Source organism: Onychomys torridus, chromosome X (assembly GCF_903995425.1).
Source record: "Onychomys torridus chromosome X, mOncTor1.1, whole genome shotgun sequence".
In the NCBI taxonomy this organism is placed as follows: Eukaryota; Metazoa; Chordata; class Mammalia; order Rodentia; family Cricetidae; genus Onychomys; species Onychomys torridus.
The window spans coordinates 125044222-125068341 of record NC_050466.1 but is presented as its reverse complement, the minus strand read 5'-3'; the positions used below and the strand labels follow the sequence as shown (position 1 = coordinate 125068341).

At 36.1% G+C, this 24120-nt stretch overlaps 2 protein-coding genes across 2 annotated transcripts in view; one reads left to right on the top strand and one right to left on the bottom strand.

Annotated features, from left to right (window-relative positions):
- Window positions 1–24120, top strand: part of Ammecr1 (AMMECR nuclear protein 1) — a 108251-nt gene that overhangs the window by 12267 nt on the left and 71864 nt on the right. The gene's annotated exons all lie outside the window — the stretch shown is intronic.
- The window catches only part of Tmem164 (transmembrane protein 164), a 278095-nt gene continuing 254402 nt past the window's right edge, over window positions 428–24120 (bottom strand). Inside the window, exon 8 of the mRNA XM_036174088.1 lies at window positions 428–2214. The gene's annotated coding sequence lies outside the window, so the exon portion shown is untranslated. The remainder of the gene's footprint in view (window positions 2215–24120) is intronic.

Sequence of the window (24120 nt, the reverse complement as noted above, 5' to 3'; positions counted from 1 at the left end):
TGAAGTTGGAAAAACTGACTTGCTACAAAGATTATGTAATTAAAAAAAATAAACCACCCCAGTTGTTACAGAATTAAATAGTTCAAGCCACTTTTTCATTCCATAATGAAATATTGCTTGAATATTCAAAATTTAATATAATGAAAGTACTGAGAATTGCATCAACTATAGGATTTTATACTAATTATTGAGTAATATTTTTGAAATTGGCTTAAATATCAGTCTAATGCTTGGGCTCATTGTAGTTCTTAACACTCTAAAAATGTTTCAATTCTGAGACAATCCATATAAGCAAACTTTATAAAGGCTCTATACCCATTATTCTAGAACAAAATTTTAGAATTGTTTCTTAAATTAAAATAGAACAATACTTTATTTCATAATGAAGAATGATTACATTTTGAAAGAAAGCAAAACTTTCCATCTGTTAGCTAAAGGTTTATCTTTAATTATATTAAAACATAAATTTGAGACGCTAAAAGTGATCACAGTTAAATGACAGCTTTCATTCCTTTGTGCTTTTTTGAGACAGTCTTATATATTCTAGACTGGCTTCTAGCTATGGAGTAGAGGATGACCTTGAATTTCCTGATTTCTCTTCCTCTGTCTTGCAATTGTTGTATTTCATGCATGTGCCATCACAATCGGTTTATGTGGCACTGGAAATTCAAACCCAGGACTTGGTGCATGCTAGGCAAGAACTCTTGTCACCCAAACTTCATCCCCAGCCCAGGAAAGTGGGAGGTAATACTGTTTGTACAGGGTTGAATCATATACAGGCTAACTTTATTTTTCCCAGGTTTCAAAGAATGTGCATTTTTATTTGTCGGTGGCCTTCATAGGGTGGACAGAGTAGTGAAGAAAGAGTTATTTTGAATATGGTAGCAAAACAAGTGAATTCTATATTAAAATGGAAAAGTGGGCTTGGGTCTCATGGATCCTCATTCCAGTTTTGACTGGGCTGCTCCTAAAACCTTGACTCGTGTTTGTTGCACCTCAGTATAGCAACTTACATGTCAGCTTTTATAGAAGAGTTGTCATTTACTCTTGAAGCTTCCTTTCCTATTCATGAAGAGTTACACCCATTTGCTAACTTAAATAATTTTTCATCAACCCAGGATGGCCTCTGCGGCCTTCATGGACTCAGAATTGCTGTGTTAATATGATTATTTTCCTCTTCCAGTTTGTCTCGCCGTAAATTTGAGATAAAAATTTAGGAAGAGTCTTTTCCCCTTCCACTGCATAGTTCCTCTGTTGTTTCACCAACTTTAAGTCTTAATGTCTAGAAGCCTGGTAACACCTGCATTATACAGTTTTTATGACTTTAAGTCTACCAATGTTTACCCCTTCATAGCATATGGAAAGTTATTTCCTGGGATTACTGTTTCTTCAATTTGTGGAACCTAGAGGAGTAATGAATGGAAGGGATTAAAAACTTTCAACTGTCATGTTGTTTCAAATAAAGGATTTGAATATAAAGCACTGTCTATACACTGTTTAATGGAATCAATTTTGAGTTAGTGATAGTATAATTAGGAAAAGTTTGTACATATTTTTTCTAAACAGTATTTAAAGCAGAGAATGAATGAGATGCCCTATATTGCATAAGCTTATATACCTCTGAAATCTACTCTTAGACACTAAGGATACCTGAATATAGACATATTAGGAAAGAATGGAGCATTTATCTAAACATGAATACCTAGACTCTATGTTTGGATTCTAGATTACAACTTCCTGACTGTAGAAACCTTAAGACACAAGCATTTCTCTGACTATATTGATACCCATAACTACCACGTAAAAGATAAACAACACATTCGAGAAGTTCAGTGAAGACACAGCTTTCTAGAGTTAAAATTCAGTACACAAATTTGATACTAAAACAAACACAAGAACAAGTATATTGTATACATTCACAAAAATAACGCACAAGAATACAAAGAAAATTGCCATTGTAGTGGGCCACTATTATTGTTAGGACATGGAATTATTCCCAAAGGCAGTTTATTCCTCATCTTGGTGATATTGAGAGGTGGTGGAACCTTGAAGACAGATCTTAGAAGAGGAAGTTAGGTTGTTTGAGACAGACCCTTAAAAGGTGGGTATTGGGATCATGGCCCCTTTATTCCTTTTTTCTGCTTCCTGGCTGCCATCAGGTGAGTAGCTTGGCTCCACGTGTTCCCCACCACAATATATTTTGTTGTCACAGGCCTAAAACAACAGACACAGAAGACTATTGACTAAAACCTTTAAAACTGTGAGTCAAAAGCAAGCCTTTCCTCTGCTTAAGCTGATGAGCTCAGGCATTTTGTCACCTAACCGAAAGTTGACCAACTGCTGCTCACTGCAGCTCTCACCATATCTGACCCATTTAGATTTTTTTTATCCTTTCTCTACATCATGATACTTAAATTGAATAGTTTTAAAAGATTTATGGTATGTTGGCCTAGTGATTATAGACTAGTAAGAATCCTTTGTCAGAAAAAAACAAGACACTGTATAGAAAACTGACTTCTACCATATATTCATACTCATTCATTTGTCATTATATTGTTGCCATATTTGGGATAGCCTGCATTTTGTGAGAAAAATTCAGTCTGAATAGACATTTCTCCTAACTAGATACACAGATAGCTACCAAGTAAATGAAAGATGTTCAGTATAGTTAGCTATCAAGGAAATGCAAATTATCTCATACCTACTAAGATAGCTACTATAAAGAAGATGTAACAAATATTGACAAAGATGTGGATTAAAGAAACTCTTACATACTTTTGGAATCAATGTCAGTCAGTTCTTACAATCATGAAAGTAGTATATAAACATTCTTAAATATGGAGAGTTTCCATATGATTCAGCTAGAGCACTTTCAGGTATACATTTGAAGAGAACAAAAATAGTAGGTTGTTACATTATTGACAATAGTCAAGATAATTGACAGTACTCAAGATAATGAACTAAGTGTGTACAGGCAAAATGGATAAGGAAATTGATACACATACAGACTCAAACATACTTTGGAACAGTATCTAGCCATAAAAGAATAAAATCCTTCCATTTTTAACAACATAGATGGACCTGGAGAAGATTATGCTAAGTGAAATAAGCCAGACACACACACACACACACACACACACACACACACACAAATGCCATGTTATGTAGAACCAAACACGTAGTAAACCATGAATATAGAGTAGAATGTCAAGGTCGAGGGAAGGGATGAGAGGAATGTTGATTGAAGAATATAAACTTAGTTATAAGCTGAATCAAGTTTTAGGGATCTGATGTACAGCATGGATGGTGATGGATATGTTAATTTGATTGTCATAACCATTATATAACATATACATAAATAATCACTGTATACCATGAATGTATACTATAGTTTTTGAGACAGGTTCTTACTATGTAGCCCTGGCTATCATGGAACTTGCTATGTAGACTCAGCTGCCTTTGAACTCACAGAGATCCACCTGCCTCTGCCTCATGAGTACTAGGATTAAAGGTATGAGCCACTATGTCAGGTTTATACCATATTTTTAATTGAATGTTTTAAAAACATAATGCCTTTGGTTTTGTGTAAATTATTTTGTGTATGTTCATGGGAGGGTATGTGTATATGTGTGTGTGTGTGTGTGTGTGTGTGTGTGTGTGTGTGTGTATGTGGGTATGTGGTTGTGTGGAGGCCAGTGGACAACATTGGGCATCATTTCTCCAGTTCTCTCCCTCCTTTTGTTTTAAGAAAAAGGGCTGTCGTTGACATGGAGTGTTGCCAACTGTGCCAGGCCAACTGGCCAGCAAGCTCCCAAGGATCTTGTTTCTGCCTTCCATCTCACCATCTCTGGAATTACAGGCATGTAATACTGTTCTGGGTTTTGTTGTTTTTTGTTTGTTTTTGGAGGATTCTGGGCACTCAGGCTTTCAAGGCAAGCTCTTTACCTAAACATCACCCAACCTTGTTTACATAAAAAGTCTTGATGTGTCTGTACTCACATTAATAAAATGTAGAAAAAACGGATTTGAGGAAGCCTCATCCAAGGGATTATAAGGTATCTTTGAAAGCACAAATACTATTTTCATATGTAATCTCCCTCAAAAATGTTTTATGGTTGACTTGTTTATTTCATAGGTCTGAATCAAAAATGAATTCAATGCATCAGTCTTTACCTTATCCAAAATTAATCTTTTGGCTGAGAACCAGCAATAATTTACAACCTTTAAATGACTCCTGATATTTATTGCCTGTACTAGGTATTTGGGAACAGTGTTTGTAAAAAGAAAATTTTATCACATTGTGAGTTATTATATAATTTACAAGGCAAAGAAAATATCCAAGCCTGGTCAGATGATATGATAGACTCACTAAGCAACTCATTCACACATATTAGCCTTAAAACAGTAAGATTTACATTCTTCAAATTAATGCCCCAGTTAAGTGAAAAAAAATTATTTAATCAAGGACCTTAATGGCTGTCCATAAATGTTTTTGCTCATAAGTTTTTAGAATTGCATATTTTAATTCCATACTTCCTCAAGGTTTAGTAATAAAAATATGTGTTGTGCATCATGCATTGTATGTCCATGGATTTTTTTTGTAAAGTCCATATGGAATACAACAATGAAACACTGAAAAGGTGACAGCATCATAAGTATCGAGACTGCTATTGCTGATTTTCTGAATGATTTCTTATATTCAGTATCTGTTCTTTTAAATTGGCTTCCCAGGAGATTGCTATTGCTGATTTTCTGAATGATTTCTTATATTCAGTATCTGTTCTTTTAAATTGGCTTCCCAGAAAAGGTCTTGAACTTTGTAATCACTAATACATTGCCACTGATTTTCAACATTTTTCTGCCTGCAGCAGAAATCTGTACACCGCCACATGAGTTCCCAAACTATTCTCATGTATACTTCCAGGTGCTATTATCATGGGGGTAGAAAAATGTTACATATTTGCCCACCTTCCAATCCCATTATTTCTTCTTTCTCTTCCTGCCTTTCAGTATCCCCTCTCCCCCTCCCCACCTTTCCTTCTGTACACATATGAATGCACATACACATTATTGTATTTATGTTACTAAACATAACCTCAAAACTTTTTATGTTTTATATCTCCTGATGTAGCATTAGGATAATGTTACTGTTGTCATACTTTCATAGTCAAATATGTTTTGGTAACTTCATGAATAGTCAGTTGTAGTGGATAAAACAGTAACTTCTGTATTGAAATGAATTTTTAAAGATTTTTGATTAAGAAAATCAAGACTTAGAGCTTATAATTACTGTGTTCTTCATTTCGTCAAAGAAATGCATTGATTCCTCTTGAAGACCTTTCATCTGTTGAGTTACAGTGTTAGGCATTGAACTAAGTATTGTGTAACTAGTCTGACTGGCTAGCATTGGTTATTTTTTTACTATGTTCTTTTATATAAAATTGACATATGTGAATCTTTAAAGCCATAGCAGAATGCTGATAATAACACATGCTTTTTTTTTTAAACTGTATCTTTTACTGGATTCCACGTTTATTTCTTTGCAGTCACCAAAGGTGAAAAAGAATAGCAGTCAAGGCAGGTCCTATTTTTTTCCTCTACTGGTTTATGGGCACTCATAGAATACCTTCAAATAGCAGTTTAGATGCTGATAACACCTAGAACCCAACGTATTTTGCTATGCAATTTTAAGAGCTTAGGGTAATTTTTAAAAGATCCCATTACCAGTATGATTTTCAAAGTCAAGGAATAAAGACCTCAGAAAATTCACTCCTTTATAAAAATCAATGTGACTATTGACAACAGTTGTCAAAGAAAACTTTGTTTGAGTCAGCAAGATGACTTACCATGTGCTTACTGAAAATCCTGATGATCTGAGTTTGGTCCTTGGGACCTACATGGTGGAAGAAGAGAACCAACTCCCACAAATTGTCCTCTGGCCTCTGCACATAGTCCATGGCATGCATATGCACACATACGTAATACATACAGAGTGTAATTAAAATATTTTATGGTTTTAAAAAATTGATCATGCTTCTAGCAGCATGCAAGAACATTTACTGTATAAAATAGCTAATATCAGAACAGTAAGCCCTGTTGTGGTTTTTTTTTTTTTCTTCAAGATAGGGTTTCTCATTGTAGTTTTGGTGCCTGTCCTGGATCTTGCTCTGCAGGCCAGACAGGCCTCAAGCCAGTGGATTAAAGGCGTGCACCACTGCTGCCCAGCCCCTGTTGTGTTTTAATCTCTTATATTTGTGTCTTCTGTCTCCATTTCCATGATAGCCTTGAAAGCCAGCAACCTCACAAACATGGTAACTGGAAGTATGTAGTCACCTCAAGGGGAAATCTCTGTAGTATCTCTGTCTTCAAATCATTTTCATTATTTGACCTTCACGATAGCACCACGAAAAAGCTGTGTTCGTCTGATTTGCTTTTATCTTTCTCATCCTCACTCTTTAGGAAAAGCCCACGGCACTTGTTGAAAACCATCAGGGACAGTACTTTGACCCCTTGAATCTTCCTGAAGTGGTTGACTTTGAGACTTTTGTGTAAGGAGGAAGCAAAAGCTAAGACAGGATCTTATCTCCCACACTATTTTGAAGGTACATCCCTGTACAGGACACCTGGATGGAGAATGAACATCTTTTGATTAAAAAAAAAAAAACCAACCCTATCCTCATCATTAATTGACTATGAAGGTGGCCAGACATGACAGAGAATGCAGGCTTTATAGATTTAGTCCAGAAAATTTTGAACAAACAACAATGATAAAGGGGGGAGGAATGCTGTGGGATAATGCTTTTGTACACGGTTTAATATAACACTGATTGGCCAGTAGCCAGGCAGGAAGTGTAAATGGGACGAGTAGACTAAAGGAATGCTGGGAAGAGGAAGAGCAGAGTCAGGAGTTGCCAGCCAAACACAGACAAGGCAAGATGACAAGGCAGAACTGAGAAAAGGTACCAAGCCACATGGCTAAACATAGACAAGAATTATGGGTTAATTTAAGTGTAAGAGCTAATCAGTAATGTGTCTGAGCTAATGGTCGAGCAGTTATAAATAATATTAAGCCTCTGTGTGATTATTTTATAAAAGGCTGTGAGACATGAGTGGGAGAGATTTGTCCTGACCTCCAGCCAGCTGGGATGCAGGAAAACTTCTGACTACATTTGGTGCTCACCACCAGTCATTGAGCCATATAGACCTAAGAAAGCTTAAAGATTCTGAATGCACAGAAATGAAGCCACACTAGGCTTCCTAGTCTCACAGTCTCTTGCCAACAGCAGCACAGACTCATCTCCCAACAGCTGCCTACAAGATGGAGCTGGCCGCCAATGGCCATGAGCTAAGCGGCATGGCTGCTGATTCCCACTGCAGTACACAGAGGCATCTGCAAGCTGCACAACATGGTGCGTGGTAGATATAGCTTTTGCCAGTACAGACAAAAAAGAAAAAAAAAGGGAATGAAAGAAAAGGTTTTTGGGCTACACGCTGCTGGATGGAAGTATAGACCCACTACTTTACAGAGTCAGTGATGAGCATGGTTCCCCCAGAGCTGGCAGTAAATGTAGTTCCGCCATGTTGGAAAGGTGAGACGGGTGGTGCCAGCAGCCAAAGCTGCCATTTCAGCCCTAGTCTTGCTGTAGTTTAAAGCAATAGATTCACAACAAAACAGATAACAGATGTAAACCCTAAACAGTTTATAGTGTGTGTAAAAATGTTCGTAGGTTCGGAAGAGAGAAGAAAATGAATATAGACAGTTATATAAAGAAATAGTTTTAAAAATGAAGTCTTTAAAGAGACAGTAAAATATAAAAAAAATAAGCCATGTAAACATGGAAATCACACACAGAGAATCTAGATTGTGTTGTCTTTGGTATTTTTAACTACAGAAAGACATTTGATTGTAAAAGCTGCTGAATTAAGCCATATACATATATATATATACACATACATATATATATACAGAGAGAGAGAGAGAGAGAGAGAGAGAGAAAGAGAAACTTGACTTCAAAATTTATGTCTAAGGATATGTTGCTTTGGAAAAGAGGTTCTGCTTTTGTTTCCACAAAAATTGCTTCCAGGCTCATATGGATTGATCAAGGAAGACCCCCTAAGAGGTCTCTAAATGATCCAACATCCAAAATCAGCTTCAAAACAACTGGCTCAGAGAATGCAGCTTCACAGACTATTTGAGTTAAGACTTGACCATAATTCTTAATTTTCTCAGGATCCCTAAAGATTGCCAGCTCCCTCATCCAATAGGAAGTATTATGAGAAACTATGCCCAGATTCCCAAAGTATGGTTTACAAATGTTTATTTTTATTTAAAGGGGTTTGATTATAAATACAGTCTCTTTCCAAAAAAGAAAAGAGGATAATATAGATATAATAGGATAAAAGGATAGATTATTGAATCTACTTTTTTTTTTGGTTTTTGGGGTTTCTCTGTAGCTTTGGAGCCTGTCCTGGACTAGTTCTGTACACCAGGCTGGTCTCGAACTCACAGAGATCCACCTGCCTCTGCCTCCCGAGTGCTGGGATAACAGGTGTGTGCCACCACCACCTGGCTTGAATCTACTTTTAAAGAGCAACAACTTGTTCAAAAATGTTTTATAATGCTATGTATTTTAGTTTATTGATACAAGTTAATTTTGTTATACTTTATGTATATTTCTACTTTTGTTTAAGGTATTATGTTTGTCCTGCTCACTTGAAATTGTAATGCATAATTAAGAAATACAGATTAGTAGTCATCCATGATAATCAAACTTATAGTCATATTAGTTAATTTTTCTAGGTATACATAGATATATTCCAGTTAATTAGGTAATCTTCAAACACTTCAAAGACCTACAGAATATGGCATTTAAAACATTTTAAAAACAGACTTTTCTGGACTATGAGACACATATGCTCCTGGCAGCACCATTTACATCATAGGGAAAGATGGGCATTGAAGACACTCTACATAGAGTTTATCTTCTTCTTGGCAAAAATAGCCATTTGGACAAGAAACGGTTCTTATCTGGACTTCTTGACAAAATGTTGTATCGACTGGACATGCAGGACCCATAGGAATGCGACCACTGAACTTTGCAAGACAAGATGGTCCTTTAGATTCCTGCTTCGCAGAGGAGACTGCCAGATATTCTACAGGCCACATGGAGAAATGATTAAAAAACTCAAGGCCAATAGGCTGAATTTGGATGACTGACTAGGCAGGCAGCTGTCTCTGTCATTTTCAGAATTTTGGAAGTTGCTTACAATGCATTTCCTGTTTACTTAGGTAATATTATATCCTTCTGGGGTCTTTGATGTAGTTGAAGGCTAGATAGTTATAATTTTCTGTGGTTATGATAAAAGATAAGTTAGATATGAAACTTTAGACTCACAAATATAGGATAGATAGAATATTTTCTTTAATTTTCAAATTTTTGTATTTTAAAATTTGTATTTAATTTCAAATACAAATAGCCTAGATATTTTAACTGTAATTCTTACTTGATAACTGTTCTATTATATGCAATTTTACTATGTTCAAGTTAAAACCTTCCTTTTTGTTTAGACAGAAAAGGGGAAATGCTGTGGGATAATGCTTTTGTATACTGGTTTCATAAAACTGATTGGCCAGTAGCCTGGCAGGAAGTATAGATGAGGCAAGGAGACTAAAAGAATGCTGGGAAGAGGAAGAGCAGAGTCAGGAGTCACCAGCCAAACACAGAGGAAGCAACATGACATGGGAAAACTTATGACTACAGAGAAAATTTGATTTTCAAGCATTCTACATCATATTATTTAAATGTCTAATTTAATAGGACACATACACAAGTAAATAAGCAACCAGTAAGAAATTGTCTCTGAGGAAGCCCAGATATTGTGCTTATTAGACAGTACTTTAATTTAGATATTATAAACAATCTCCTTTAAAAGAAACCATATCCAAAGAATTATAAGAATGATGTCGGAGTTGGGGATTTAGTTCAGTGGTAGAGAACTTGCCTAGCAAGCGCAAGGCCCTGGGTTCAGTCCTCAGCTCTGGAAAAAAAAAGACAAAATAACAAAAAGAATGATGCCTTGACTAATAGAGTAGAGAAAGATAAATTATGAAGAAACAAATATCTGGATTTAAAAAGTACAGTATTTATACTTTAAAAAGTACAATAACTGAAATGAAAATGTCACTAAAATTATATAACAGGAACAAGAATCAATACACTTTATTTTAGTTTTTTTTAAAATATTTATTTTTATGTGCATTGGCATTTTGCCTGCATGTATGTCTGTGTGAGGGTGTCAGGTTACAGCAAGTTGTGAGCTGCCACGTGGGTTTTGGGAATTTAACATGGGTCTTCTGGAAAAGCAACTAGTGCTTTTAACCCTGGAACTATCCCTCCAGTCCCCCCTTTTTAGTTTTTTTTTTTTTTAACTGAACCTTGTTATGTAACCCTGGCTGGCCTGGAACTCAATATGTAGACCGGGATGGCCTTGAACTCAGAGATGTACCTCTCTTTGCCTCTAGAGTGCTAGGATTAAAGGTATGAGCCACCACACCAAGCAGTATCAAGAAAATTGAAAATAATTTACATTATTATATTTTTAAGGAACAACAAAAAAAATAGAATGAAGAAAATTGGCCATCTAAGAGACCTGTGTTATAACATGGGTCCCAATGTGTACATAATATCCCTGAACCGGGGATAAGGACAGAAAGAATATTTCAAGGACTAACAGATAAATACTCCCCAAATTTGATGAAAATATAAATCCTCAGTGTCCAAGAAGTCCAGTGAATTCAAATGGGATAAACCCAAAGCATATTCATATTCTTGAAATACAAAAGCAAAATAAGTCTTGTAAGGGAAAAGAAACTGATCATAGATGAGGCCTCTCAATGAGATTAACAGATGATTTCACATCAGAAATTTTTGACCCAGAAGAGCAGTGGAATAAAATAGTCAGACCTTGAAAGAAATTGATTTTAAGCCAGAAATTCTATGTCTAATAAGAATATATTTTATTTAAAAAATAAGATAATAAGAATATTCTCAACTAACTAAAAACTGAGAATTTCTTGCTATATGTCCTCTAAGAAGTTATTGATGTGGGGAGGAATCCTTTAGACCGAACTAAAAGGAAACTCCTGCATTCCTCAGTTTACAATAGGTTAACTTGGGTTTGACTTCTTCTTTTTGTTTTTATTAGGCATTGTGTTGATATCAAAGTGATACATACTTAGTAGAAATCCTAGTTTGAAGTTTGAATTTGTAGCTTTTACCAGGCTAAGGATATGAGGTATTTTGCTGTCTCAGGATACCAAGCAGTAATAGTCAATCCCAGCTCTCACTGATCCATGTGATCAACTGAGACTCTACCATGTTCTGTTTTGCTAAGCTGCGATGTTTGGGCAGGCTAGTTGTATTAAATATATTTTTAACTTATGGTATGTTTTAATTTATGATGTGTTTATTTGGATGTTAACACCACATAAGTTGAGTATCTGTAGATATAAACTTACATGCACACAAAGAACTGGTAAAATTATCTAAAAAGGTAAAAATAAAAATATTTTGTTTTGATTACAATTGCTTTCTCTGATTTAAAAGACAGAAGTTTCATAACACACTGATCATAAAACTATTGATGGGATTATCACTTACAGATACACAATTTAAAGTCAATTATGATGATATACATCTGTGATCCCACCATTTGAGAGGCTCAGGCAAGAGGATCATATCTCCCAAAACAGTCTGGGTTATATAGTGAGTTCCAAGCCAGCCTGGGATCCTATCTTAGAAAAAAGGGAACCTGAATGGCAGGATAGTTCAAATAAAGGAGGAGGTAATGAGCAGATATTGAGGAAGAGCCTTTGTACATTACTGATGCTGTTTGTGTTAATCTAAAATGGATGGATTTAAGATATTGTCCTAACCATGGTAACCCTTAAGAAAATGACGTAAAAATTGGTATTTGGCGTTAGAATCTCAGTGTTTTGGCATATCCTCAGAATCTAGATTCTGAGAGTAAAATAATAAATGGTATTTCCAAAATTAATATTTGATAATTTATTTCATCTCTTATACCTATGTACAAATATTTTACCCAAATAGAATAGTTTCTTTCTGAATAAACTTTAATAAAATACTTAAAATTCACAACAATCAATTCTCAGAACATTAAAGTGAATTATGAGTTCTTGTAATTTGAAGTTGATAAAGCTCTGTTGAAGAGAATTTAATCTTGCCTGCTTGGAACTTACACAAATTTATATAACTTAATTACAGAATGTACAAAGTTCTTCATCATAAGTAATATTAATATTTAAATAACAATATTGTTGATTTGTTCCTATGGGAAGAAAGTCTGGTTTCCTTTGGCTTGTTTTCAGTTCTTAAGGGGGAAAATGTGACAAAATGAGTGAAAACTGAATACTTTTGGATGTTATAACATTATATGCAAGTAACACAGAATAAGGACTGCATGTTTCTGGGCTTCATGAAGGATGTAAGAAGACAAAGCAAGATTCTGTGCTAGTAGGAAGCTATAGAAGTTGTGCTCTCAGAAGGGACTACCATCTTCGACCTGTTTTCAGGGATCTTAGTCTCCTTATGTAGCATTTGTTTACCAAGTTTAAAGAGAGGAGTTTAGCAATTTTGTAGTACTGTTTCAGCTGAGAAGCAAGCTCTGCATGGTGAATGGCAGGAGAAGGGAAACAGTTTTCATTAATGCACAAAATGCTGGTCTCCCACCCATGAAGTCAAAACAGCATCCTCAAGGGATAAAAGCCTTGTTAGTTATGAGCATGTCATTTCTTTCTATGATGTACTTAGAGAATCATTTTCATTGTCTTTACAATAATACCACTGTTGTATTTTAAACAAATTAGTTTGGTTTTAAATTCTGTTTTCAAAGTTACTTAATTTTTAAAGTTTGTAATGTTAAATGAACTATTTGTTTGGGAGGCACCCAGGCAGTGGAGCTAAGACCTGTTCTTGGTGCATGGGCAGGCTTTTTGGAGCCTGGGGCCTATACTGGGACACTTTACTCAGCCTTGGTGTAAGGAAGAGGGGACTGGACCTGCCTCAGCTGAGTCTACCAGGCTGGGCTGATGCCTCAGGGGAGACCTTGCCTTGGAGGAGGTAGGAGTTAGGGGGGAGTGCTGGGGGTGGGGTGGGAGGAGGGAGGACAGGAGAATCTGTGGCTGATATGTGAAATTAAGTTAATTATAAAATAAAAATATATATTAAAAAAAGACAATATGCCAGATAGAGGGGATACGTAAAAAGTTTATAACAGGAAAAACAAATGTGCCCACAGAAAGGACTTCTTTTTTGAGCAAATAGTGTCTGCTCATTATGGAAACATAGTATATTCAGATATTGTAAGAAGAAAATTCAGTGTAACCTCTGTAGTTAGAGTTTTCCTGCCTGGCCCAGTCAGGACAAATCTCTCTTACCCGCCAGTCCCACAATCGCTCAGACCCAACCAAGAAAGCACACAGAAACTTACATTGTTTAGAAACTATATGGCCGTGGCAGGCTTCTTGTTATCTGCTTCTTCTATCTTAAATTAACCCATTTCTGTTAGTTTATACTTTGCCACATGGCTTGTGGCTTACCAGTGTCTTTACATGTTGTTTCTCATGGCGGCTCCCCCCAGCCTTCTACATCCCAGAATCCTCTTCTCTCTTGTCCCGCCTATACTTCCTGCCTAGCCACTGGCCAAACAGCATTTTATTTGTACAGAGCGATATCCACAGCAAACCTCCCCTCCCCAACCCCAGCTCTCAGCTACCTAGTTTCCCTTTTGAGAGACAACTATCATTACAGCCGATTGTTCATGTGTCTTTATAGAGAGTTTCTATGTGTAGATTAGTACATACACTTTCTGTGTTTTACTTGAAAAATAGCATATTATATACATACTCTTCTATGCAATCTTTTCAGCAGTTAAGAGTTGGTTTGGTTGTTACTTTTATAAAATTTTATTTGGGGGGTAGTTTTATTTTACAGTGAAAAAATGTGGAGAGATACCGCATATCCTATTCTCTGTCCCAATATACATAAAGTCCATTATCAAAAGTACATTTCTTAAAAATTGGATTACCTTGCATTGGCAAATCATTACCTCCAATTCAGTTACTGTGGGGCTCACTTTTGTGGGTATAAATTTTACAGACTTGAACATATATAAACGCCTCCTATCATAGGCTCATGTAGAATATTTCTCTGTCTTAAAACTCCTCTGATCTTTACCTCCTCCCCCCTCCAGAAATCATTGGTTTTTTTTGATGTTTCCATACTTTGGTCTTTTCCGGAATTACATATAGTTGACTTCTTTCACTTAGTAATTGTAATTAAGTTTCATCCATGTCTTTCTGTGGCTCGATAGCTCATTTCTTATTAAGTGCTGAATATTACCTCATTATTTGGATGTAACACACTGTATTTATCCATTTGTCTGCTGAAAGACCTCTTAACTGTTTCCAGATTTTGGCAATTAGGCATAAAGCCATTTTTAAACATCAGTGTATGGGTTTTATGTAGACATAAACTTTCAAGTTAGTCTTATAAATATCAAGGAGAATAATTGATGGATCACACAATATGAGTAACAGCCAAATTCTTCCAAAGTTGGCTGGACCATTGTCTCCCCTCCCACCACCCAGTAATGAGTGAGAATTGTTGTTACTCCAGATCTTGTACATACGTATGTTCTCAGTGTTCTTACAATGCCCAGTTCTTCTCTGTTTGCTTTTACTTTTTATTTTGAAATAATTATAGACTCACAAGAAACTGTAAAAATTGTAACTAGATCCTATGTACTCATCACAGCTTCCATCATTGGTAACATCTTACAGAAATATAATACGTTATGGGTACCAAGATATTAATTGTAAGTATCTAATTAACTATTTTACCCTGTGTCTCTCATCTTAATGCTCTCACCATATTCCATTATATGGTGTAACATAATTTAATTAGTTCTCTATTGATGTGCATTCATATTGTAGTGTTGCTGGCACAAGGAAGGGCAAGAAACAGGACACATCTGTGTATTCACAGCCACTACTAACATATGTTACCTGTGTCAATTAGAAAGAAAATGCTCTCAATGTATGTAGTCCTATAAGCACATATATTGAAAAGAAAAATAAAATCAGAGCAATTACATTTAGCAGCTCTATATGGGTATCTCTGTGGATCAATGTGAGAACCCAAGTCTGATAATGGAGTATACTTTGAAATTCTTCAACTTGATATTAGTGTTTCAGTTTAAAACTTTGAAGACTTAGCACACATGTCTTCCTCACTTGGACTTCAGATGTTGTATATTTTCTACCCTGTACATGTCTGTCCATTGGATTGTGAGCTTCTTTGACAACAGAGACCTTATTTCTTTAGCTTTGCTCTCCTTTCCTCTCCTCTCTGAATATTATTTTCAAATAAAGGTGCTAAAAGAATTTTTGTTGACATTTTTCTTCAGTAAGCCATGAGCAATGAATTTTAAGTCTGCATCTCAATACTTCAAGAAAGTGTTTTGAAATTTGAAAACTCAAATTATTTGAATTAAAATGCCCACACATACCATTTTTGCAAGAGAGTAAAAGGGTATGCTGTGAAATCAAGCAGCTAATGATGGGGTACTGCAGTTTCAAAAGCACGAAGGATTATAGCTTTGGCAATAAAAACCAGAGGAACAGCACTCCTTGTGAGTTTGTAAGCAGGTTGTTGAGTTTTCGTTCCACTGAATATTATACCATTGGAAGAAGAAGAATTTTTCACAAGAGTGTGTTAAGAGCTTGATGTATGCAAAAGAATGTATATTGTTATAGGTCAAGGAAAGCATATCAAGCTCTTTCAGAACAAATCTAATGTCTATTATATGCATTGCATGCTTATGTTAAGTAAGAGTGGTTCTGAGATAGTGCATAAATTTTATGCCATAAAAATACCCAATTTTATCCGCTCTTAATTTTGACATTGATTTAGGGAGGAAGCTGTATTTTTAAGACTGGATTTATAATTACTGTTAAGCACTAGAAATGTTTTATGAATTTATATTAAATATTTCATTAAAACTTCACTGGAATCATGTTATACACGTATATGTTTATATATATATACATATATATATATATATGTATATATATATATATATATATATGACTGCTATAAACAGACAAGGAAGAATGGAAACTAATGTTTTGTTAAAGATATCTTCTATATAAACTTCATATTAGTAAGTAAAATCAGTAGATTGACTGTTCATCCTGATCAGCATATCTTACACAAGTGACATAATAGGTAACAATAGTTAATATAGGTAACAATAATTGTAAAAATGGCAGACTCTGAAAAGTAAGCCTAAAATGAAGGAATGAACTGCTTGACATCCATAATGGGCAGTTATGTGTAATAGTTAATGAGATAGTAGTAGAAGTTGTGTTGGAAGGCTATGAGAGAGATTGTTCTTCATTTGTAATTATCACAGTGAATTATCAAGTGAGAAATGCTTAGCAGCAGTGCATAAATCATTTTCGTTATAAATGATGATTATTAAAGAGAATTGGAGAAAACATTTGTTTTTCCAGATTATTTTCTATAAACAGGTTTCTTTGAACCAAAGCAACAAAGGATTGTGGGTTCAGTGTGAGACTATACATTGTTGCATAGAAGCTCTGTTAACCTGCTGTTAGTTATAAACAGGCTTTTACCTGTGCTCCAGGAAATACAGCAAGTTGGGTTGATTCCAGTAAGTTTATTTTTCAGCATTAGTGCTAAAATCATTATTCTATAAATTCTTGGCTATACTAAGTAAATTACAGTATAACTTTCAGTATAATTATAAGAAGGCTTTAACATGCAGGATGCTGTTTTTGAGAATTTTTATGATTAAACATTAATTTTCTCCTGAATTTGAATTATTCCTGTCAACTACTGTTCAAATGCCATGTATGTATTTGACAGCTTATTGCAGACTAATCAGAATTTAGAGAATAGAACAGTATCTTTTTTGTGTCACAAGCTTTTGTAGTAGTTACTCGGATGTGCATATTTTTGCTGTGACTATGTGTTTTTATGCATACATATTTTATAGTGATCTTTGTCTGTGGGCTTGGCATATCCATCAAATTTACCTGTTTAGTCTTATAGTAGAATATAGGGTAGGGATACATACTATCTCTTCTATGGAACTGAGTGACTATTTCTATGACTGTGGGGTATATGTCAATTTTAGATAAAAATTAATGTCACATATTCACATATCTCCAGTTCTCTATATCTTCAGATGTGTAAAAGTACAATTTAATTATGACAGTTCAGACTTAATACATAGAGAACTGACTGTCATTTGCCATTATCCTGACCTTTGTGAGGGCCTCTTGTGTAAACAGTGCTACATAACTATGATTTTGCCTCCTTTTCTTGACCTGTACCCTCATTTGTGTGCCTTTTGAATCTTGCTCCGTTGCTTTCAGTGGAGTGGGTTGTGCTAGAAGTAGGAAATTCATAGAAGGGAAATGGTGAATTGAATAACTGTGATAGACCATGGGAATGGCAGTGTACATCGTGGTATTTTATAGTTCATGAACGTATTTGTTGAGGAAGGATTCAGGGATGGGTTTGAATTATGGCTTGAGTCATAGTGATTGGAATTGTATTGTGAGGAAGACAACTACACATTCCAGTCATTGAGGACCATGGACAAGGCTGAATGACTAGTTTTGTTCAGAAAACTATAGGCTACCAAGGATATTTAAGAATTTATTGTTGTTTTTGTTTTTTGGTTTGTTTGTTTGTTTTTGTTTTTTGAGATGATTTCTCTGGCAAGCCCTGACTCTCTTGGAACTTGATCTGTACTCAAACTCACAAAGATCCGCCTACCTCTGCTTCCTGAGTGCTATGATTAAAGGTGTGTGCCACCACCATCCAGTTTGATTATTCTTGAATCAAGTGTCTTCTGATATTCTTATTGGAATGACTTGAAATCACAGCATTTGTTTATTTATGTTTACTTTGTTTTCTGACTTACTGGGAAATGCTGTAAGAGTTATATGGTTGAATCAGAGTGAGGAAAAGTCGTATATAAAACCAGCTTGTTGCCGGGCGGTGGTGGTGCACGCCTTTAATCCCAGCACTCGGGAGGCAGAGGCAGGCGATCTCTGTGAGTTTGAGGCCAGCCTGATCTACAGAGTGAGTTTCAGGAAAGGCGCAAAGCTACACAGAGATACCCTGCCTCGAAAAGCCAAAACAAACAAACAAACAACAACAAAAAAAAAACCCAGCTTGTTGTTAAAGACATGGGAAGTGTACAGCCCAGAGATGACTCTGGTCTACATAAGACTTAGTTGTGAAATTAGATTTGAGAAGAACAAGAAAGAAAGGTCATCATTTGGAATTTAATTGAATAATGTGAGTGATAGTTTGGTGGTTCCTGATAGGCTAGCTCTGTTCTTCCGAAGAGAAGGGCTGTGCCATTTTCAAGTAGAGAGTTTGGAGAGCTTGGCCAGCTACACACTATTGAAGCTCTGTACAACATGGTTTGTAATTTGCTGCCAGGTATATGTTGCAGATCTCTTGTTTTCTATCAATTATTGACAGTGTACAAACTAACCTCTGAAATTCTCGTGCAGCTTATGAAGCTAAATCAAAAGAAATGAATGCTTCTGGATGAGAACATAATATATGATGTGTACCTGGCTGTATGTTTCACATACCTATTTTTATTTTTCTCCACTAAGCCAATACATATGAGGGCATGTATGCTAATGTGTTAGTGAGTGGACACTTCATTGAAAGAAAACTGCCCATTCTATCAAGTCCTCTATCTTCTAAAAATGTTAAGTACTCTGGCCTTTTTTTTTCCTTTCCCTCTATTGATTTGTGGTTTTTGATGGCTCAAACACATAAATAAAGATATAATATACTTCCTTCTTAGTAATCCTCTCTTTCCTTAGTTACCTGAACTTGGAAATTGGGTAAGTGGCCTTCTTCACATTCCTAATTCATAGCTTTATTATTATTTTTTAATTTTTGGTTTTTTGAGACAGGGTTCTCTGTATAATAGCTCTGGCTGTCCTGGAACTCACTCTGTAGGCCAGGCTAGCCTAGAACTCCCAGAGATCCGTCTGCCTCTGCCTTCCAAGTGCAGGTATTAAAGGCATGCACCACTACCACCCAGCTCATAACTATATTCTTACTATGTATTGCTTTCATACCAAACTTCTGTTTAATTTTTTTCCCATTCTTTACTTGTTCCTGAAAACTAGGGATGGTGGATGACCTTTTAATTTTTGGTTCCTAACTAGCATATGGCACATGATAGAGAAAATGCTTCATAATGGTTTCGTTCTTAGATTAATTTTTACTTTTAATTATGCATATATGTTTCTGTGTATTTATATGCACATGAGTGCAGTGTTTGTGGAGGCTAGAAGGGGGCATCAGATCTCCTGGAACTGGAGTTACAAGTGGTTATGAATCACCTGGTGTGGGTGCTAGAAACTAAACTCAGATCCTGTGCAAGAGCAGTACCTGTGCTTAGGTGCTGAGCCATCTCTCTAGCCCGTAATGCTTTCTTATATTAAATTGACCCTATCAACTGCAATCTGGATTTTCATCTTGTTTGTGTTATGGGATTATCTCTGCATACTCGAACCAAGTCTGTCTATAAAGGAAAACCCCTTAGGCTTCTTTGGAGTCTATCTTAATCTAGGCAATCTGTGTCTGAAATACTTCTGACTTGCTTCCAAGTAACACACCAATCCTCCATGGATGTAACCCACCATGTACAAGATGGTACATATAGATTGAAGTGCAAGTAGTGATTGAGGCAAGCAATTCAGAGCAGCAGTATATACAATCATTTTTGTCCCCAGAAGACTGTAACTCTGGAACCAAGGATCCTCCTTTTCATCCAACAAGGAATCAACTGCTTCAGGTAGAAATTAAAATAAGTCATACCAGCTTTATCACTGATGTGACTGGAATACTGATAGCCAGGTGTCCTTTCTCTCACAGTAATTAGGTGGCCTTTTTTTTTTTTTCCAAAATTGGAGAAGAAACTAACCGCTTGACACTTCTTAGTGTGCTAGGTCTGGAGGGGAAAGAGCCTTTGCTTTAGTGACTCCTTGTAGCTCCCAGTCACACTAGATGACTGAAATTTAGTCTCTTAGTAATGGGGAAAGGTATAATACATTGTTATAGACTGTAGACAGACACCCTGCTGCACCATAGATTGCAGAACCTATTTCCCTTTGTACTGTGTTCAAATCTATATTCCCTCCCTCCCTCCCTCCCTCCAGCCTCCAGTAGCCATCGTTTTACACATTTTTTCTTGCATGAGTTCAACTATACATATTAGATTTCACATGTGAGATGAGATTATGAGGTATTTATAGTTCTGTGAAAAACTTATCTTACATAGTATGTCCTCTAGATTTATCCATGTTGTAGCAAAAGATAAGGTTCTATACCACCTTTTTAAGGCTGAATGGTATTCCAACGTGTGTATGTATCATATTTTCATCCATCCATCCATCCATTGATGAACAGTTACGATGTTTCTATTTCTTGGCTATTATAAATAGTCTTGTAAGGAACACAGAAAGGTAGATATCCCTTGAACACACTGATTTCATTTCCTTTGGATATAGACCTAGACATGTGAATTCTGTGTTGTACTGTAGGCTTGTTTTGTTTTGTCTTTGCAGTGCTGGGAAATGTAGCCAGTGTGTTTATGTATTCTCAGCATCTCTCTACCATTGAGCTCTTTATACCCATAGCCCCGTATAATAAATTTTTTTCAGTTCAAAAAGCAAAGCGAAGCAAACCAAAAAACCTTCCCTACTGTTTTGCACAATGACTGCCCCATTTATATTTTTATTGACAATATTTGAGTATTGGTATACCCTGTATCACATTTATAGCTATTCTAACTGACACAAGGTAGTATCTCATTGTGGTTTTGATACACTTTACCAGTGATCAGTGATACTAATCATTTTCTCATGAGTTCCTTGGCTATTTGTACCTCTTCATTTGAAAAATGTTCCTATTTTCCCATTTAAAAAAAATCAGATTTTTTTTTTTTGCTATTGAGTCATGAAAGTTTCTTTAATTTCTTATATTTTGGACATTTATTAGTTCCAATTATAGTTTGCACATATTTTCTTACATTCTATGTGTTGGCCTTTTATTGTGTTCATTTTTTTTACACATCACACATTTGAAGAACCAACTAACATTAAAATGAAATAAGGAAAAATTGAACTTTGTTGTGCAGAACATTTTTAGCTTGGTGTCATCCTATTTGTCTATTTTTACTTGGATTTTCTGTGCTTTCAGGGTCATACTCAAAAAAAAAAAAAAAAACCAAAGCCAGACAATAGGGGCACATATCTTTAATCCCAGTACTCGGGAGGCAGAGGCAAGAGAATCTCTGTGAGTTTGAGGCTAGCCTGGTCTACAGAGCTAGTTCCAGGACAGGTAACACAACCCTGTCTTGGAAAACCAACCAACTTTGTCTGCATATATGTCTGTGTGAGGGTGTTAGATTCCCTTGAACTATAGTTACAGACAGTTGTGAGCTACCATGCAATTGAATCCAGGTCCTCTGGAAAAGCAGCAAAGTACTTTTAACCAGTGTGCCATCTCTCCAGCCCCAGCTCTTACATTCTTTTAGCCCCTCTTGCATTCTGAGCCCTGGTTGGGGGAGTTTTTGTATGTTGCATGTAATGAAGATCTAATTTCATTCTTTTGCACAAGGACATCCAATTTTCTTTAAACTGTTTTTGAAGACTACTATCCACTCCTCATTGTTTATACTCTTAGCCCCTTTGTAAAATAAACAAAGAAACAGATAATCAGTTGACCATAAATGTGTGAGTGGATTTAGAATCACTTCGGAGTGTTTCTGGGGTTTTTGCCAAGTTTAACAGAGGAGGAAAGACCTACCGTAAGAGTGGGGACATCATCATTCCATGGGCTGGGGTATTGGGCTGAATAAGAAGGAAAAGGTGAGCTGAGCACCAGCAGTCATTGCTCTGCTTCCTGACTGCAGACACAGTGTGGCTAGGTTTCACACATCTGCTCACAGCTAGAGCTGCTCTTACCACCATGCTTCTACAGGGATGGCTGCACCAGCAAACTGGGGGTCACAATAGCCCCTTAATGGACTTTGGTTAGTGACCCTTTTCACAGCAAGAGGAACTAAAACTAACACACAGCCTTTTATCTCTTTGTTTAAATTTGTACATAAATATTTTAAATTTTGTTACTGTTTAAGTGAGGTTTTCTTTAAAAATGCTAAAAATATATTTCAAATTTTATTTTATTGTATTTTTTATGAATATGTGTGCTTTGCCTGTATGTATGTCTATGCATGCCTGGTGCCTGCAGAGGTCAAAAGGTGGCAGGGCAGGGCGTCAGAGCCCCTGGGACTGAATTTAAAGCTGGTTATGAGCCATCGGGTGGGTGCTGCAAATCAAGCTCACGTCCTCTGCAAGAGCAACCTGTGCTCTTAACTCCTGAACCATCTCTCCAGCCCTAATTCTTTTCATGTGCTCCTGACTTTGGTTTGACCAGTATTTTTCTGAAGATTTTTGAACTTATATTTCATAGAAATATTGCCTTATGATTGTCTTGTGATTCCCTAGGTCATGGCGATATACACTCGTCTTTGACTATTTTTCCATGGGGGATTTTTATTATTGTGTTAATCTTTTTGCTTAATACTGATGTGTTCATGTTTTCTATCCCTTCACAATTTGTTCTTGGTTTACTTTACGTCTTTAGGAATTAAGCTGCTTGGACACCATCCAGTTTGTTAACGTACAATAGTCCATGGAAAGCTCTTCGGAGCCTCTGGTGCTTTTAATTCCTGCTCGCTCTTCAGTAGTCCTTCTCTTCCTTAGGTGAGCTAGGGGTTTGTCTGTTATCTCTTCAAAACCAGAGTCTTCTGCTTTAGTCGCTACTTGATTTGACTTTTTTTTTTTTTTTAGAATGTTTCATTTGTTTCCAGTCTGATCTTTATTCTTCTACTAAGTTTTGAGGGGGTTTGTTCTACTCTTCTAGATGTTTGAAGTGTATGTTGTTGAAGATATGTTGTACATATGTTGCTTCTATGTGATCTTTGTTCTTTTTTGATGTATTGGACAGCTCTCAGTTTCACTCATAGGGTTGTTTTTTTAAATGTTGTTTTTCTGGTTTTTCCCCTGGAGTTAGAGTCTTCTATAGAGTCAGGCTGTCCTTGAATTCCTGGCAGTCCTCCAACCTCAGCCTTCTAGGTGCTGGGACTGTAGGTGTTTATGGCACCATGCCTGGCTTCCATTTTCTTCTGACTAAAACATTTTTATTTCTTTTAAAATTTCTTCTGTGGCCCATTTGTTGTTTAAGATAATTTGTTTAATATTCTACTATATGTGTGTTTTCCAAGATTCTGTTAATAATTTTTATTTTCATTACATTGTGATCTAATTTAGGGATATTTTCCACCCACCTGCCCTTATCTTTTGATGGCAGATTTTTAGCTCTGAAGTTTGATGATATATTCTTTTTTTCCCCCTGCTCTGGACCTTCTGTGCTTTGAGTTAACTGCCTTTTGTTTAGAACATTCTGTCTCTGGAACTATTTTCTTGCTGTCCAGTTTTATTTTGTTTTCATTAAAGTTTCTTTGGTATTCTGTCCCTATGCAGGAAAGGGGTCCTCTCAAGTTGATGGAATTAAGGAGTAGGATCTTGTGAGATGATTGGAAGTTTTTTCATGTGAGCCTCAAGAGTAGGACTTAGTGCCCTTATAGAAAGAAGGCCCAAGGATTGCTTATTTATCTTTTCTGCCTTGTGAGGATACAGTGAGATGGTGCTGCCTATGAGCAACTGATCCTTACCAGGCAACTTTTCCGCTTTATCTTCAAATTCATTGTACAGAACTGTGAGAAATCAATTTGTCTTATTTGTTAGGTACCTACTTTGGGTTATTTTATTGTGGCAATCCAAATGAACTAAGGTACTAGGCATTTCTTTAGATATTTCTAGGAAGAGTACTTAATCAGCAGTCTATAAATCCCTAACCAGAAAATATTATCAGATGGAAAATACTGGTAATGGATATTTCT